Source organism: Natrix helvetica, assembly GCF_964273705.1.
Source record: "Natrix helvetica genome assembly, chromosome: 6".
Lineage (NCBI taxonomy): Eukaryota > Metazoa > Chordata > Lepidosauria > Squamata > Natricidae > Natrix > Natrix helvetica.
In genome coordinates, this window is record NC_138553.1 from 59,344,780 (window position 1) to 59,357,627 (window position 12,848).

A 12,848-nucleotide genomic window follows, 5' to 3' on the forward strand; every position below is an offset into this window, starting at 1 on the left:
GGAGTGGATGTCTGATGGAGAATTCCATTCTTACGCATCCAGTCCTGGAAATGCTGAGACATGAATTCTGCACCACGGTCACTCTGGATTCTGGTGATGCGAACTTGATATTGGGTAGAAACAAATGCTGCAAAGTCTTTAAAGATCTGAAAGGTCTCAGATTTCTCTCTCATAGGATATACAAATCCATATCTAGAATGATTATCTACAATTGTTAGAAAATACTTTCTACCACCAATTGTTGGTGGAAAAGGACCCACTATGTCAGTGTGTACCAAATCAAAAATGCGTGTTGACAGGCGTGTAGCATGTTTGGGAATGGCAGCTGCTTTGGATTTAGCTTTCCTGCAAACTGCACAATCCAAAAACACCTTACACCCCTTTAGATCCAAACCTTTTGCGAACTCCGGCATTTTTCTAAGAACACGGAAACTGGCATGCCCCAATCTTCTATGCCACTTGTGGATACACCTGGAATGCAAAGGTTTACCAGTTAGTGAATTTTCAACATTAACAGTTTCATGAGGAACCTCAGGCTTGCTCTGAGTAACCTTATTTTTTGTTTGTTGGTTTTAGGAGCCTTTGGAGTAGCAACAAGATCTCTCTCTGAACCAATTCTCTCTGGGCCCGTGCTGTCTCTTTTTGGAGTTTGCATACTTGCCTTTGCTCTTGGCTTTAAGTAATAAACACCACCAATCAGCATGGTTTCAGCAACAATATCTCCATTTTAACTATGTAACTTGCTTTCTCGAGGTGGTGAACCTGGAACTTTAACTCCCTAGACAAGTGACTTTGACTAAGCAAATTACTGGTTGCTGAAGGTATGTAATAAACATCAGGGATGAGTGTATCGAGCTCTTCAACGTAAACAGTTCTTTTTCCCATGACCTTGCAAGGGTGGTTGGAGAAGGAGTACAATTCTTGGAATTCAGATTCAGGCTCGTGCATCTCTGTGAAAAGTTCCTTTCTGTAAGTAACGTGTAAAGCTGCGCCACTCTCCAAAGTCCACAAAAGACATCTGTCGTACTCTGGATCAGGTTGTGGATCGTTGGTTATAGCCAATTTTGTGAGTGGGGCTTGTGATCATGCCTTGGACCACGACAACCTTGTCTTCCGCCTCTACCTCTGCCTCTGGAGTCTGTTCCTCTGAGCTGGTATGTGACAGGAGCTGGAACTCGTTGGGGACAATCCCGGGTGTCATGTCCCATATGGTTGCAGATGTAGCATCTTGGCATCCTTGGAGAGTAGACTCTTCCTCGGAAGGGACGTCTAGCTGGAGCTCTTGACGCTGGCGGTCGTTGCAGATGTGGTGTGGCTAATTTGATAGCTTCCTCCTCAATTAAAAGTCTGCATACATTATTAACAGTGCGTTGAGCAATAGGCACGTGGTTAATCTTTGCAATGGCATCTTTCCATTCATAATTCAATGAGTTAATGATAATACTGATCATTTGGATATCATCAATAACATGGCCTCTTTCTCTCAATTCACTTCTCATTCCTTTCAGTTTGGTCAAATGTCCACCAATTTGTTCACCGGGTTTCAACTTCGAACCATGGAACTCAGACATGAGCAAACATGAAGATTCAATTGAAATGGGCCTGTAGCAATCTTCCAAAATGGCCCAAATTTATTGGGCTGTTGCATCAGGCGGGAAAGTAACCTGCAATTCAATATCCATGGACATCAATAATGTTGTGCAAGCCCTAGTCTCTAGGTCTCTTATTGCAGGAGTCCATGGATGGACAGGAGGATTAAACACCATACAATGGGTACCTTCTCTGCGAAGCAAGAGTGTAACCTCACTGACCCAGGCTTTATAATTCTGTCCCGACATTTTTAATTTGGACTCACCAGTCAAAAGAGTGACAGAAACTGCCTGTTGAGGAATATGCATTTGAACAACTTGCTGTACGGGTAAAATGTTGGTTGTTGAACCAGGTGGCGCTGTAATCCAACTTGTGGTCTCTGTATTACAGGTGCAGTTGATGCTTGAGCAGCAAAATTAACTTGGCTTGCTTGGGGGGCGGACATCTGCCTTTGCTGCATTAAGTACTGTCTTGTTCTATCTGGAAAGGCACGTGCACTATCAGTGGATGCTGAAAATTGGGCCTGAGACATTTGTGAAAGAGTCTGTTGCATTGCCTGAAATTGCTCGTTGATTTTAAAATGCATGTCGGTTCCTTTTAGTAAATTATTTCTGCCAGGAGATGGCAGTGCAGCTTCACTTCTTGGCTGCAATATTTCTGCCTGTGTGGCATATATTGAAGAACAAAGCAGATCACGTGGCAATTGTGACATGTGCACATCTCTCTGTTCTGATTTGCCTGACACAGTATCCTCCAGGGTGTGTGTCTTAGGCTTTGGAGAAGAAGGCGAAATGGCGTTTTCAGAAATTTGAAAAGCATGGGAGTTTCTCTTCTCTGACTTGAGCATGGAATAAGCCCTTTTGGCTTGCAAAAGCTCATTTTAAAGAGTTCTATTTGATTACGATAGCTTTCCATCTCTTGCTCAGAAGTCTGGGGAGATTCATAAGTTTCTCTTTCTGAGTGGGGGTGAATTTGCTCTAGCGGCAATGAACACTTTGGTTTAGCCCTGAGCATTTCAAAATCTCTTGGAGATATTTGGGAACATACATAATCAGAAGGGAGTATCACTGACCTCTGTCTGTAATTGTTATCTCCTGAAGCAGCTCCATCTTGTTGTGATCTTTCCCCCATAGCTGATTTTTCATCCAACCTGGTTGCTGAAGCTATCGGCATTTGAAAGCTTGGAAGCCAACGTAAAAAGCTTTTCACTTCTCCATCAGAGGGGAGGAAGCCTTTGGAATGTCTTGAAGAGAAATCTCTCTGTTTCTTTTTCTTTTTCTTAGGCATCTTAGGAGTGATTTAATGGCTCCTCAGTCGATAAATCATCCTGTCTTAATTAGCCTATACACTTATATCTTGGAAATAGCTAACAAGGAAAAAGCCATAAATTATACAACCATGCTCTGTTACCATTGTGTCAAGGGGGGGGGGGAGTTTCCACCCTGAATTAATGAGGTGAAGATCTTGGCATTCCTTATAGCATACTTCCGAATAAGCAGAACTAAAATTCAAAGCATATTCTAATAAAAACACTTTAATATAAAATAAAATAAAAATACAAAACTTTGCTAACTTTGCTCGATTAACTACATCTCTGCAGAGTTATGTTGCCCACCCTCTTGGCAGGCGGACAGAAGATCAGAGAAAAAAAAATAAGGTTGGAATGTGAGAGCATGCGTACTAAATCATTTGTCAGATAAGAATTGGAGCATGCGCAATAAATTTCAACACAGCTAAGCAAACCAATTAACGCAGTGACAGTTCGGTTCTCAGGGCAGTTGGAAAAGGAAACATCTTCACACTTATGTATTGGCTAAAATCTGCATTCTAACTAATGGGAGGGGTCTCTACCGCTTTAATTCTACTCATTGCCTAAGGGGATTCAGGCGTTGTTTTGAACTTAATGGTTTCCATTCTACTTAATAAAAAGTTCCTTTTGAAATACTCCGTTTCAAGAGTCTTCACTTTCTTAAGCTAGGAGAGGAGCCCTTACAGGATATTTGGAAAATACATTTCTGTTTTTACTTGGAAAATGAATATTTTTAATACCCCAAAATTTCATCATTTTCGAGGAAGAAGGAAATGTTGGAGTTTAATATTAATGAGGATTATGATATAAAACAATCATAAAATTAAAAATCATGGGTTAAAAATCATTGAAATAAGTTTTCTATATTTATATAACTATATGTTTTATTCTTGTAGAAGGTAGCAGAAGATTCTGTAACCATTTTGTCTGCCCTGCCATTGTCATTGTATTAGGTTGGATATTCTCATCTTATTTTTTTAGGTCTAAGAAAGAACATGATTGATTAGTGACTTAGAGCAAAAGGAAGAAATAGCTTTCAGCCTGGAGGCTGTAGAAATAAGAGCAGTAGTAACATTTAGGTGTTATCTACATTTTCAGGCTTGGTTTGGATATAATTAAAACAATTAAAACAACAACAAACAAGTATTTTGCCTCCTAATTCTTCCCATTACAAAACTCAGGAAGGAACACATAACGTTTAAGGCACTCATTTAACTTTTAAAGCATTCATTCAAAAAATCCCTCTGTTAAAGTACTGAAGTTTGCAGATGATGCAACAGTGATTGGTCTCATTCGAGACAACGAATCTGCATACAGATGGGAGGTTGAACAACTAGTTGTGTGGTGCAACCGAAATAATCTACAACAATGGTTGTAGATTTTAGGAGAAGCCCTCCTATACTACCACCTCTTACAATACTAGACAGCACAGTATCAACAGTAGAGACCTTCAAGTTTCTATGTTCTGTCATATCTCAAGACTTAAAATGGACACCTAACATCAAAAATGTCATCAAAAAATCACAACAAAAATGTTCTTTCTACGCTAACTCAGAAAGCTCAAACTGCCCAAGGACCTGCTGATTCAGTTCTACAGAGGAATTATTGAATCTGTCATCTGCACCTCTATAACTGTCGGGCTTGGCTCAGATCAGATGGGAAACTCTTTAATCTCTCTCGATTGAGAGCAAAGTCTCAGTTTCAGCAAAGCTGAAATGCTTATGGGATTTCCTCTTCACTGACAATGCTGCCATTACTGCTCACTCTGCTGAAGACCTTCAACAACTTATGAACTGTTTTAGCAAGGCCTGCCAAGACTTTGGACTAACAAGCAGCCTGAAAAAAACACAAGTCATGGGTCAGGATGTGGATTCATCTCCCTGTATTACAATCTCTGCACAAGAACTGAAGATTGTCCATGACTTTGTGTACCTCGGCTCAACTATCGCCGACACACTCTCTTAAGATACTGAGATGAATAAATGTATTTGTAAAGCGGCCACCACATTTTCCAGACTCACAAAGAGAGTATGGCTGAATAAAAAGCTGATGGAACATACAAAGATCCCAGTCTCTACAGCCTGCATCCTGAGCACACTCTTGTGCTGCAGTGAGTCTTGGACCTTCAATGCATGGCAGGAGAGAAAGTTGAACACCTTTCATATGCGTTGTCTCTGATATACCGTGTTTCCCCAAAAATACGCCAGGGGCTTATTTTATTTTGACCCACGAAATATGGCCTTGGGTTTATTATCAGGGGTGGGTGGGGTGGGGGTCTTATTTGCGCCAGCCGAGCGAGTGGCCGGCACTGCTCTGATGTGTCCTGTTACCGCCCTGCGTCGGGCTGGGCTTTCTTTGCGAGGGGGACAATCTGGGGAGTGAGAGAGTTAGGAAGCCGGGGCTGGCGTGGGGCCGTTTCTCCAGTCAAGCGTCTGATTCATCCCCAGGGGTAAGCGTTTTGCCTCCTCTCTGCCCCGGCTTCGAAGCTGCAGAGGAAGCCTGCCATGCCCGGCAAGGGGGGGAGAAGAGACGACAAGAGAAGGCTGGTCTCGCTCCACACCTCTCACGTCTCCTCCACCCCACCTGCCACCCCTCTCGCTAAAGAGACGGTGGGGAAGGGAAGCAGCCTGGATTCTGTTAGCATTGGGGCGGGGTGGGAGGAGTTGGGCTGCGAGACATGCGTCCTACCCAAGACTTGCAGCTCCGTCGTGTTTCTCGCTGTTTTGTCCAGGGAAGCACCCTGTAAAAAAAAATCTCGCGAGTTCAACTTCCCTGGACAAAACAGCAAGGAACACGACGGAGCTGCAAGTCTTGGGCAGGACGCATGTCTCGCAGCCCAACTCCTCCCACCCCGCCCCAATGCTAACAGAATCTAGGCTGCTTCCTTTCCCCACCATCTTTTTAGCGAGACGAGTGGCAGGTGGGGTGGGGGAGAAGCGAGAGGTGTGGAGCGAGATGTGCTCCTCTTGCTGTCACTTCTCCCTCCCCTCCCCGGGCATAGCAGGCTTCCTCTGCAGCTTCCAAGCCAGGGCAGAGAGATGACGAAGGGTGAAACGTTCGCCCCTGGGGATGACTCAGATGCTTCACTGGAGAAACGGACACACGCCAGCCCAGGCTTCCTAAATCTCTTGCTCCCCAGATTGTCCGCCTTGCAAAGAAAGCCCAACCCGATGCAAACGCCGCCTCCAGCCACCTCTTCATCCTGGTGAAACTACATTTTTAAAGGATGATCTGCGGGGGGGGGGGATTTCCTGCACATTGGCAGTGGCGTCTCCTCACAGGGCTTCTCCCGATGTCCCAGGGGCGAAGCAACATCCCATAAAGGAAGGCATGGAAATCCATACAACTGGGGATGTCAGAAGAAGCCTTGTGAGAAGACGCTGCTGCCAATGTGCAGGAAATCTCCTCCCCCTCCCCCTTCAGATAGTCTTGTGGGCTGGCCGGAGAAGTCTTCAATGAAATTCGCTCTGTCTGTGCCTCTGCAGGCAGCAGTATCTCCTCGCAGGTCTCATTCTTCCTTCTCTTTGGCCGATTCCCATATATTTTCAAGCAAAACACTGCCAAGAGAGGGAAGTATCTCTTCTCCCTTCCTTGCCAAACTTTGAGTGTATACGTAACGTTTCACAAAGCTCCTTAATCCGCGGCTGTTGGCTCCCTCGCTTTGTGTTTTTTATACACATACCGACATACCCACCCTTCCTGGGAATGCCGTTTCCCACTCCCAAGATTCCGTTTCCAAGGAAAGAAGAGCGCTGGGGCCGCACTGGACTTTCCCACCTGCCCTGACTCCTGTCAGCCTCAACTTTGCTCCTGAAACCCTGCGGGCCACTTCTCTGCTTGAGCTCAGCCGAAGGGGGGGTTGAGGGCAAGGGCGAGATGAAGCTGATTGCTTCCCCTTTGCCTCCTCTCCCAAAAGCAGTCTCGGGCGGAGCCACTTTTGCAGCAGGAGACTCAAGCCGGCCTTCCGAAGGGTACTGTAGCAGCAGCTATCCACAATTTTTTTACCCTTATTTTGTCCCGATCCACGTGGCTCACTGGGCCACGTGGGTCGGGACGAAATAATGATTTAAAAATTGTGGATAGCTGCTGCTACAGTACCCTTCGGAAGGCCGGGGCAAGGAGCGTCGGGTGCATTATTGGCCTCCTGCTGCTTTTGTGGCCGTAATCGATGGCAAAGGCAGCCGCACCTGCTGGAGGCCACGGCCTGAGCAGCACCCGCAAATCAGCTGTTTTTTGAATGGAAGCCAGATCAGCTCAACTGATCCGATTAAGGAGCCGAGAAGCGCTGAGGTGACTAGGGAAGGGAAGGGCTTCCTTCTGTACTTGCCATGGCACCCTTTCACTTGGGCTTATTTTCGGGGAAGGGCGTATATTTACACCCACCTCAAAAACCAGGCGTGGGCTTATTAGCAGGACATGTCGTATTTTCGGGGAAACACGGTATTTGTGGCATCACCTGGCATGACAAAGTTCCAAATAGCGCAGTCTTGGAACATGCTGGAATTTCTAGCATGTATACACTATTGAAACAGTGACGTCTATACTGGCTTGGGCATGTAGTGAGAATGGCTGATGGTCGGATTCTGAAAGTTCTCCTGTATGGAGAATTAGTGCAGGGAAAGTGCCCCAGAAGGAGACCACAGCTGCAATATAAGGATATCTGTAAGAGGGATCTAAAGGCCTTGGGAATGGACATTAACAGCTGGGAAATCTTGACCTCTGATCATTCAGCTTGGAGGCTAAAGATGCAACATGGCCTTCTCCAATTTGAAGAGACACTTGTTCGGCAGGCTGAGGCAAAGAGGCAGTTCCAGAACCAGCGAAATCTGGAGGCTGGGCAGGGGACAGAATGTATTGTGCCCTCAGTGTGGAAGGGATTGCCACTCTCGAATTGGCCTTTTTGGCCAAACCAGATGCTGCTTTAGGACCTCTTTCCAGAGCACAATTTCATAGACTTTCGAGACTGAAGGATGTCAATACAATACATCTGCACATTTATAACTGTCTGGTTTGGCCCTGCAACCAAACAAGACAGACACAGAGTTCAGAGGATAATTAAAACAATTGTAGAAAAAATAATTGCTACCAACCTGCCTTCCATTGAGGATCTGTATACTGCACGTATCAAAAAGAGGGCTGAGAAAATGTCTACAGATCCCTCACATCCTGGACATAAATTGTTTCAACTTCTATCTTCAAAACTATGCTATAGGGCACTGCACACCAGAACAACTAGACACAAGGACAGTTTCCCCCCAAATGCTACCATTCTGGTAAACAACTAATTCCCGCAACACTGTCAAACTATTTACTAAGACTGTGTTACTATTATTATTCTCATCCTTCCTATAACCTATCTCCTCCCACTTATGATTACAACCATGTTGCTTGCATTTTTACGTTTTATATTGTTCTGTTTGTTTCCTATTATGATTTGATTGCTTATTAGTAACCTATGACTGTCACTAAGTGTTGTATCTTATGATTCTTGATTTATGTAGTTTTTTTTCCTTTTTTTCCTTTTATGTATACTGAGAGCATATGCACCAAAGACAATTTCCTTGTGTGTCCAATCACACCTTGCCAATAAAGAACACTATTCTGCTCTGTTCTGTTTTGATTTCTTTTGTTAAAAAACACTACCTTTAAAAAAAATCTAGAAATGTCAGTTCTGTCATTTTAGAACTGATTATAGACATCTTTTGTCTTTATTGCCTGGTCTATTATGTAGTGTTTTAGTTGGGATTCTACTCATTGTGTTCTGAGACTGAAGAAGGTTACAGAATATGCTTTCGGAAATAACTGACTTAATGGTGCTTTCATACCCTATTCAAATGAAGTTGGGATTTAAACTCCTGGAGAGAAGGAAGTGATGTTCTACTTGTAATAAATATAAATAACTTTTAAAATATCCTTCACACCGGAGGGAATGCCTGTGCCCTTCATAGTTCCATTATTTATTTACAGTGTCTTATATATTTCACAATAACAAACATTTTTCTGGGCAGTTTATAGTAAAAATATATGGCATATAAAAGAACATTCTTTCTCTGTTTAATATGTTATCTAAATATATATACAATTTTTGTAATGTTGAGAATTGTGTAATCATGTAGAAATTCCATAGAAATACTTCAGTTGAGCATAGAGTATTAATTTTAAATATTTGTTTTTTCTTGATCATGCAGATATATCTCAATGTGCCTGAAGTGACATCATTACTTAAATGGAAAGTGAACTGTTTCTAACAGAAGGAACTGTAGCAAGAAAAAATGAAAATGAAGATACCATAAAGAGATGTAAGTGTTTCAGAAAGAACACCCAAAAGAGATGTAAGCATTAGAATGAATATTTTTAGCAAACATTAAAATATTACGAATTGCTTTGTATTTGAGATAGAGAATCTAGTAATAAAGTTAGTCCAACATAAATGGGGCTTACAAGTGCCTATAAGTATTGGAAGGCAGGACATAGGTAGAATTCTAAGTGAATTGTTCCTTACAAAGCTTGAGCCTAGAAAAAGTTTGGCCACTTTCAAATTTGGTGCATATTGTAGAGTGTTCCTCAAGAAAAATATTGTTGCAGTTTATTTCAGCCCCTCTCCTTTAAATTGGTTACTTGTGTATTCTTTATTTTGAATTTTATTTTAAATTTGTATCTTACTTGTATAGAGTTATGTTGTCTTTTTATCTTATTTTATGTTCCTGAAAATATTATTATGATGCAATTTGTTACACTTAAAAAAAAACTGGTCTAGTTCTGAATGGATTTTAGGTAGATTTTCTTTCTGCAGGTAACCAACAAATTAACAAATATAAAAATTTAATTAGTAACAAAATTAATATTATTTCTGCAGATTTAATGTCTTTGTCTCTAAATTACTTTAATCTGCCTGGGACTAAGCAATTTAGGGAAGGAGGAGCTGTTTGAAAAATCTTGGTGTTAGCTTTAGCCTGAATTTGGGAGCTAAGACAAAAGGTATAAGTGCACAGTGAGGAAAAAGTTTTAATTCTAAGTGCTGGAAAAACAAGGCATCCCAGATATGCAGAGATTTGCATCCTCTCATAAAACAGTAAGAGAGACACACAAATAAAATAACCCCAAGGAGACGAGCTCATCCCAATTGTTTGGAGATAAAAATGTGCCATTTGGAGGTCAGAATCCAGATTGGCTGATTAGCTGAGAAATTCACACTTGACTGAATTAGCACATGACCTGACACTCAGGCCAGGTGTCTCCCTGAAGGTATACTTGTCACACCCAAATGTATAGCACCATGCACAGATTGAAAAATGGTTCATGTTCAGCCTTTTTTTCTGAAAGAACATTTTAACATTTCCTTAGAAATAAGATTAGCATGGTGACATTCTTTACCCAAAGCACATGTCTCAATTCTTAGGATTCATGCAGAGTGACATTTTCACCTTTAGTCAATCCTTTTTCAGAATTAGGATGATGGAAAGTTGTTGTTTTTTTAAAAAAAATAATGGCTCACACTTTAAGGTCAGTATTTTGAACCCTCTACCCAAGGCCGTCTTAACAGCATTATACTGGGGCCCCTTTGACAACTATTCACAGGAATAAAAATGTAAATGATCAATAAAATGAAACATATATTTGCATGTTACTATTAATTAAAAATGCAGTAAAATGTAATAAATATGTTGCTGTATTTATATGATACAAGGTGCATTGAAGGGTTAACATATACAGATTAGTGTGGGACCCCTATGCTCATGGGTTCCACAGGCAACTGCCCATTAGGCCCATGTGTTAAGACAGCCCTGCCTCTACCCAGAATCATGTTCAGAAAGCTGCAACAGGAGAGGTTCATATCTTTGGGTGCTGTCACATTGCATAAATAAATATTTTATAGTATTGATTTATAATAAATGATTTAAAATGTAACATAAAAAAAGACTAGTTGCCATTCAGGGTACATGTCTTTTTTATCAGGAAATCACTAAGAATGTTGGAGCAACGTTACTTAATTGTTAAATGATTTTGGTGAGGGATGAAATCAGTCTGTTCCTGGATTATACAGCAGAATTTTGTTTGTAATTTAAGGCCTGATAACAATGAAATAACCATCAATAAAGGAGAATATTTGTAGGTCGCAGTTGAAATGAGGGGTCCTTGGTGCTCTCAGAGCTTGCAAGTTTTCTTGCAGACCATTTCATTGCTAACTAGGTAACATCATCAGTGCTAGTAAGGAATGCTGTTTGCTGTCAGTTGCCTGTCTGTGTGGGTGGTTGCTTCAAAACATCCTAAGCAAACCAAAAGCTCCAGCAACCCCAGAAGAAAAAACAGGAGTCATCTACAGCATACAATGTAGGAAATGCAACAACCACTATGTGCAGGCAGAAGACTGGCAGAAGACTGGCAGAATGTATCCATGAAGACCAACTGGCAGTCAGAAGACATGGTGAAAATTCTTTAATTTCACAACATATAGATAGATTTAACGATAGTTTCAATTGGGAAATATGACAATCCTAGACCAGGCCAAGTCCAAAAATGCCAGGGAATTTCTAGAAGCCTGGCACTCTGACAAATCAGCCATCAATAGATATTAACAACATCTATAGACAATGCAAAAGAGACAATCAACCAGCCCAAAAGAGAAAAAGGCTCTCTACCAGTAATCAGCATTCAGATCATCATAGATTGACTTCAAGGTCAACTTCAGACCTATTAAATCTTCAGAGGGGGTATTGACTGAGGCGAGGCAGCAGTTTAAACCAACCGTTTATTTCCAACTGACAACAACTTCAGAACCAAGGCAAAACGACAGTTCCCCGCTTAACAGCTATTTATATGCATGCTGTCAAGTGGAGCAGCCAATCAACGTCCGCCTAATGTCCCGCCCTGGCCAGTGCCACTCCTACTTGGCTGTAGCGTGCGTGGCCATATCCTCGGGGCATGGACATAACACTCCTTTCCGCCAGCCTGGCGCATGCATAATCCTGCAAGTATGCAGGCCGCCTGTGCACCCGGCCAGATCTTCTTATTTCCGTGGCAGCTGCTGGAGGCTGATTCTCCTGAGGAACTACTAGAGACTGCGCCGACCCCTCGTTTGACAAACCCGATGCAGAACCTGCTCTGACAGGTAAACCCGGCACCGGAATGGCGGGATGACTGGAAGGAGGACGTGACATGGCTGTGGGGCCAACCGGAACATCCAGGGATTCAACTGGGTCAACTGGTGGTGGATCAGCTTGCATCTGCGTCGAGGCCTGCCGCCCTCGCAGCTGATCAATGTGGTGGTCCCAAATGTGCCCGTCGCTCAAACTGACCCTGTAAGAGCAGGGGCCGGTTAGTTGTAAAATATGTCCCAGTAACCATTTCAGCTCACCCCTGTAGTTGTGCGTGAATATTAGGTCGCCCACTTGAAATGACTGGGTGCGGACGGCGATATCCAGTGATTTATCCACGCAGCAACTTGGGTGAAGCCAATCAAGGTTGGTTCGGAGGCGGCGACCTATTAACAACTCTGCGGGGCTACGGTTAGTCAATAGGCAGGGTACAGTGTGCTGTACTAAAAGGTACTTATTCACCCGGACTTGCCAATCCTCTGGGCCTAAACTCGCTAGGGATTCCTTAACGGCTCGTACCGTTCGCTCCGCCATACCATTACTCACGGGGTGGTAAGGAGCCACCAGGGCGTGACGTATGCCATGCCCAGCAAAGAACATCTGGAAAGGGGTAGCCATTAGTTGGGCCCCATTATCAGACACCACAATGTCCGGACACTCGTGGATTGTGAACAGTCATTGCAATGCCCATATGAGAGCCTCAGTAGTGGTCGAATGAGAATGACCACCACTCACTTAGAATATGTATCGACCACTACCAAGATCATCTGTCCGTGAATAGGGCCTGCGAGATCCAAATGGATCTGTGACCATGGGCCCTTTGGCACTTCCCATTTTCATGACGGTGCGACGGG

The 12,848-nt window shown here is 43.0% G+C and overlaps 1 protein-coding gene across 3 annotated transcripts in view; it reads left to right on the top strand.

The window, feature by feature from the left end:
• The window catches only part of FOXP2 (forkhead box P2), a 618,653-nt gene that overhangs the window by 166,280 nt on the left and 439,525 nt on the right, over positions 1–12,848 (top strand). For all 3 annotated transcript variants that reach the window (XM_081957449.1, XM_081957451.1, XM_081957452.1), the window contains exon 2: positions 9,088–9,198. The gene's annotated coding sequence lies outside the window, so the exon portion shown is untranslated. The remainder of the gene's footprint in view (positions 1–9,087; positions 9,199–12,848) is intronic.